Consider the following 7166-nt stretch of genomic DNA (forward strand, 5'->3'; position numbering starts at 1 on the left):
GGCAAAGCGTCTGTGACAGTCTTCTGTAAGAAGCGCTATACAATTAAATAAAATTGTTCATTGACATGTGGGCGGGTGCGAGGGCTGTGAGCAGGTGTGCGAGTGAAATGTTTTTGGCCCACGTTGGGTCATGTGACTTTCCGAGCAGCCTCATCGGAGAATGCAAATGCACACGCCACTCAGCAAAGAGGAAGAGATGCATGTCATAACAGGAAGTTCTGTGACCTTTCAGTGGCTCAAACAGTTAACCGCCGTTAGGATGCGTGTGTTGTGAAGCATATGTACTGAAAACCCTTCCTCTTCTGAAACAAAAAACACAAGCGTTTTTGAGAAAATGCCAGTGCACTGACAAATTAGTCAAATGGATGCACTTTATGTACCATTAGAACATCTTTAGAATCAAAACCAATTTCAGTATCTAAGAATTTCTTCATGTATGTTATGAAAAAATTTGGTAAGAAATTTGTCAGGATGTATCAAAACTAATGCTTTTGCTAAACACATGGTTTCAGAAGAGAGATAGGTTTTCAATCATATCACTAGTTTTTAGCCATTGCTAAAACTGCCCTGGTACCACCAAAACAGTTGTGGAATAATAAAACAATCACATTCCAAGAACATTTTCCCTTGCATTTCAGTACAGTATTCAGGACAGTGTTTGTCCAGGTGTTGGAAACCCTTGCCTTAGAGACCAGCAACAGCTTTCTTCACTCTGGATTAGTTGCTGATTTTAATGGAACGTGATTTTAATGGAATGGAGCTGCAGTTAGACCACAAAACCACATGCGGGGCCCCTCTGGAATCTATAAGCGAAACTGCCAGAGGCTTTTTCAGTTGGAGCGTTTAGAGATTAGAATTGTGTTATCAACTTAGTATTTGAGACTCAAACAACACTTGAATCATGTCATCCAGTCCTCCCATTGGCTCAGCAGTCAAAGGGCATGCTGGGAGGGAAAGCTCCGGAAACATCAAGAAGATTCAGTTGTCGAATGAAAGGCGGATTTGTTAGACTATGGCCATTTTCGTCTAGCTGGGAGGGCAGGTCCTGCAACCTTCCAGGGTTGAATATCTGCCCATCTGCAGCCTGGGCAGCCTTCACTGTTCTTTAGCATGAATTTAATCTGAATATTGGTGATCTGAATAGCAGGGAGAACACATTTCATAAAACAGTTTAGAAAGTTACAATTTTGGTCTCATTTGGTCATTCAAATTATGATTGAACAAAGCCTCTGTGGTCAGATGAGACCAAAATCATTCTGGCCAGATACAGCATCGAAACAGAGGTCTATAAAAGGAGAAACACCTCATACCCACTGTGAAATATGGTCGTGGGTCAGTGATGTTTTTGGGATGTTTTATTTCCAGGTCCTGGGGCACTGGTTAAGATCAGTCATACACTCTCAGAAATAAAGTGACAATGGAGGTACATTTTTATTGTTCAGGGATAAAATTCTGTAGGTGGACTTTTTATCAAGACAATGACCCAAAGCATACCTCACAACAATGGTTCCATGACATGACATTTACATTCTGTGATGGCCATCTCAGATTTCAGACCTTCCAGTCCAATCAAAAACATATGGGCTGAACTGAAGAGGGCAGTTGATAAGTGCAAACCCAAGAATGTGAAGGATCTTGTAAGGATCATTGACAAATGGTCTAAAATCCTTCCAAATGTGTTCCTGAACCTTGTCAAGCACTACAGGAAAAGATTCCATGCTGTTATCCTCACCAGAGGTGGACACACAAATTATGAAACCATAATTTTGGTGAATTCTTTATTAAATTAATTAATGTTTTTGGTTGGTTCCATTGAAACATTAATAACGTACATTTTTTTTCACATATTCAATTCAATTCAATTCAATTTTATTTGTATAGCGCTATTTACAAAGGGCCTTTGTCAGCTTTTAGAATTAGAAACCGGGCCCCAAGAGTACGCCTAGGGCAACAGTGGCAAGGAAAAACTCCCTGGAAACAGGAAGAAACCTTGAGCAGAATCTGACTCAGTAGGGGAACCCATCTGCTGCTGGTTGACACCGGTTTGTAGAAACAATGGTTTTAAACAGAAAACCAGATTAAATAAAAGTACATAAATGTTCAATAACTTGAAGCACAGATGAGGTTGAGGGATGGCAGGAGCACCAATGGGTGGCACTGTCAGGCAAGGGGACAGGCTTGGTGCTACAGCTGAATCGGCAGTGGCAGGAGGGAGTTGTGCGGCTGGTCTTGGGCTGGAGCTCCAGGCCAGGAGGGGGTGCGCAGGAAAGTTGGGCTAGCACTCCGGGCAGGTGCCCAGAGAGGAGAGAAGAGGAAAGTAACATTGTTAGGGGGTCCAGATAGTAATTGGTCAATCACAGCAGGAGGGAGAGGTACCTGCGTGCGATAAGGATAACCCCGGCAGAATAAGGCTATGGCAGCGTAGCTAAGGGAAACAGAGGCAGTGGCCAACACATCCATGAGGGCAGGCTGGAGATGGTCACCACCAGACCATGACTGGTTATACTTAACACAGCATTACCAACAATGATCCACTGACAGAACTGACTGCCAAGTCCACCAGAGACTCTATAGCTTATGCCAATGTGAATGGAGTATTCATGAGGGAGTATAAGGATACTGTGTTTCAAATTTTGAGTTTATCTCAATAATTATATTGTTTATTTTTTCAAGTACTTTTTCGGCATTCAGGAGTGGCAATAATTCTGGAGCCAACTGTAAATATAATAATAACAACAGCAACAACAATAATAATAATAATAATAATAATAATAATAATAATAATAATAATAATAATAATAATGATGGGCGGCACGGATGGTGCAGTGGGTAGCACTGCCGCCTCATAGCAAGGAGGTCCTGGGTTCGAATCCCCGTCGGCCGGGGCCTCTCTGTGCAGAGTTTGCATGTTCTCCCTGTGTCTGCGTGGGTTTCCTCCGGGTACTCCGGTTTCCTCCCACAGTCCAAAGACATGCAGGTTAGGCTGATTGGAGAGTCTAAATTGCCCATAGGTATGAGTGTGTGAGTGAATGGTGTGTGTGCCCTGTGATGGACTGGCGACCTGTCCAGGGTGTATTCCTGCCTTTCGCTCAATGTATGCTGGGATAGGCTCCAGCCCCCTGCGACACTGTTCAGGATAAGCGGGTTCAGATAATGGATGGATGGATGGGATAATAATAATAATAATAATATGTATTTCTGTACATATGTATTTTTAATAATAAGTACATATGAATGTATATACACTTTATGTTTGCTTTTTAAATTATAATCTGACCATATCTATACCTATCCATGTCTGCAATGCAATTTTTATAATACAGTTTATTTGGAAGAGCTACACAGATTTGTGGTTAGGATGTGAATAAGGCATCCTGTGGTCTTACCTAGTCAGAAGTGAATGATCTTTGTCTATTGTTTACTGTAAGAACAGAGGAAGGCTTTCAGGTGCAGGAGAACAGGAAGCAGAAATGTGGTGTCTATTGTGTTTATGGCCATGTCTTTACCCACTAAAACCCATTACTATATCCGTGGATTCACCACAGTTCTTCACTCTTTAACCCTATAAATGCACAGTTCAGCTGTTTACTGAAATAAATGAGTACATTTCAGACCCGGTACCTATGTAATAACATAAAGTATTTAATCACATTAAATATAGTTTTTCTTTATGCAATAATATTTTCTTTTTATATAGAAAAATGGTGGACAAAGAAATACATGTTCAAGCTGATTATAAAATTTCCAACAGTAAGACTGCTCAGTTATATAGCTTTGGACATGTTGAGGCTGAGGACAGGCTGAGGATGTATTGTTTGTTGTCATTGTGACTGTCAAGGCATTCATGACGCATCGCAGAGTCCAAGACAAATTTCCCTGAGCGGGACAATAAAGTTCATCGTATCGTATCGTATCGTATCGTAAATACTGGAAGTTGTAATGATTATCACTTCTCTAACACAATTGCTAATTATCTATTCATTTTGGTTTTATGTTGATATTACATTGATTACATATCACATGTATTAGGCAAATAACTGATAATTTGTTTCAAGATATTGAATGAATCATCAACTGTGATTATAAATGACGTGTTTGTGCCAGTACTACATATTTACCGATGGCGAGCAAGTCACCAGCATTCTGAACGGATGACTTCACTGTGCACCCAAAGCACTGGAGAAATTGTCCTTCTTGGTAAGGAACTGAAGCAGCCTAATCATGCTGAATCACACAATCCTAATTTCCCCATAATTCTGTATGGTTTTACACTGTGTGAAAGAGACGTTGACCACACCATCTTTATATTAAATAATTTAGAGACAGATACCTGTATATCCGCCTGCCTGAGAGACATCCAGAGCTAGATGGGTAACCATTTACATTTACATTTTACATTTTAGTCATTTGGCAGACGCTTTTAATCCAAAGCGACTTACAAGTGCATAGGTTCTACCACAAGTCAAAGCATCACATCCAGAACTAGGAAAATACACCTGGACTGCTGTTCTAAACATAGTCGTCATCATAAGTGCAATTTTTTTTATTTTTTTTATTTATTTTTTTTTGGGGAGGGGGGGGGGGTTAGACAGGGATAGGGGTATCAGAAGGGGGGGGCGGGGTAAATCAGGAGGGAGGGCTAAGGTAGAGTTTGAAGAGGTGTGTTTTGAGTCTGCGTCGAAATAGGGGGAGGGATTCTGCTGTCCTGACAGTGGTAGGCAAGTCATTCCACCACTGAAGAACCAGAACGGAAAACAGGCGTGAACGTGCAGCTCGACCGCCAGGTGCCCGTAGAGAGGGAACCGTAAGGCGACCAGAGCTGGCAGACCGGAGTGGTCTAGCTGGGGAGTAGGGAGTGATCAGGGATTGTATGTAATGTGGGGCAGTCCCCTTAGCAGCCTGAAATGCCAACACTAGGGCCTTGAATCGGATGCGTGCGGCAATAGGAAGCCAGTGGAGGCCAATGAGAAGCGGGGTGACATGAGCCGACCTGGGCTGACTGGTGATCAAGCGGGCTGCAGCATTCTGGACCAGCTGGAGGGGCTTGATGGTGCACGCTGGAAGACCGGCTAGGAGGGAGTTGCAATAATCCAGGCGGGAAATGACGAGCGCCTGGACTAGGAGCTGGGTGGCTTTCTCCGTCAGGAGATGACGGATGCGGCGTATATTATACAGAAAGAACCTGCAGGTTCTGGCAGTGGAGGATACTTGTGGAGCCAGGGAGAGGCAGTTATCAAGAGTCACCCCAAGATTCTTTGCCGTACGGGAGGAGGAAACTACAAAGTCCTCCACAGTCAGTGAGAGGTCGATTGACGGAGAGGACTTAGCAGGGATGTAGAGAAGCTCAGTTTTGGCAAGGTTGAGCTTCAGGTGATGGGAAGTCATCCACGCAGAGATATCAGCCAAGCAGGCAGAGATCTGTGTGGTGATTTGGGTGTCGGGGGGGAAGGAAATGAAGAGTTGGGTGTCATCAGTGTAGAAGTGATAAGAGAAGCCGTGGGAAGAGATAACAGAACCAAGGGACATGGTGTATAGCGAGAAGAGGAGAGGCCCAAGAACCGAGCCCTGCGGGACTCCAGTTCGTAGGGGTTGAGGGTCGGAGAGTGCGCCCCTCCAAGTCACCTGGTAGGAGCGACCAGAGAGGTAGGAGGAAAACCAAGCGAGTGCAGAACCTGTGACACCCATCCCAGACAGCGATGAGAGCAGAATCTCATGGTTGACTGTATCGAAGGCGGCTGACAGGTCGAGGAAGATGAGGACAGAGGAGAGGGATTTTGCTTTAGCAGAGTGGAGTGCCTCAGTGACCGCGAGCAGGGCGGTTTCAGTGGAGTGGCCACTCTTGAAGCCAGACTGGTTGGGGTCATGGAGATTGTTGTGGAGAAGATAAGTGGACAGTTGGGAGCAGACCGCCCGTTCCAGGGTTTTAGCGAGAAAGCGAGAGACAGGCCGGTAGTTGTTCAGGGCAGAGGGATCAAGAGTAGGTTTTTTGAGGAGGGGAGTGACTCTGGCCCTCTTCAGGGAAGAGGGCATGGTGCCGGAAGAGAGGGAGGTGTTGATTAGAGAGGAGAGAAAAGGGAGAATGTCCTCAGATATAGATTGTAGGAGGGGAGAGGGGATGGGGTCAAGAGGACAGGTGGTCGGGCGGTGGGAAGTAAGGAGTTTCAGTGTCATCTAAAGCTGAACCCAGGTAAGACCTCTCCCTTCTCCAATTTTTCCATCTCACTAGGGGATACCACAGTGACCTCATCCCCTAGTGCAAGAAACCTTGGAGTGGTGATGGACAACAGGCTGTCCTTCTCCGAGAACATCGCTACGGTGGCCTGGGCATGCAGGTTCTTCCTGTACAACATCCAGAGAATCTGACCCTTTCTCACCACCTACTCCACTCAGCTCCTTGTCCAAGCAATGGTCTTGTCCCGCCTGGACTATTGCAATTCTCTGCTGGCAGGCCTTCCAGCATCTGTCATCAGACCCCTACAACTGATCCAGAATGCTGCAGCCCGTCTGGTATTCAATGTTCCCAGACATTCACATGTCACCCCCCTGCTCAGCAACCTCCACTGGCTGCCTGTTATGGCTCGCTCAAATTTAAAACTTTGGTGCTCGCGTACCAGGCAGTTAAGGGATCAGCCCATGTATATATTCAATCACTTATCAAGACCTATACACCAGCAAGACTCCTCCGTTTCCCTTTCCCTCCCTAACTCACCACCTCACCACTAACCCTCCCAAAAAAGGAGACATTATAATTTATAGTGTCTAAAATGAAAAATACATGTCTTTATGACCATAATGTAATCTTCACTTAGTAATGTATAAAATAAGTAGAAATAAAAATAATCCTTCTGTCATTCCATTTGTAGTACACAGTAGTAGAAAAACGTTCAAGTTTCCACAGGTAACTTCAGATATCAAGAAGATTTGCATCAACCTCTGAGATATTCCAGCTTAAACTCACCCCATAACTCAAAACTATCAATGATTACTTAAACCATTGGAACAATCTTCTTGTCAGGCTTATTGGTCTGATAACAGCAATTAAAATGACAATATTATCCAAATTTGTATTCTTAATGACAATGTTCTAACCGAGAAGCACTTGGTTTAGTTCTTGAGGCTCTTCTAATACCCAAGAAACGATGTTTCAAAGATACTACACTTCATAA

Source organism: Conger conger, chromosome 1 (genome assembly GCF_963514075.1).
Source record: "Conger conger chromosome 1, fConCon1.1, whole genome shotgun sequence".
NCBI classification, from domain to species: Eukaryota; Metazoa; Chordata; class Actinopteri; order Anguilliformes; family Congridae; genus Conger; species Conger conger.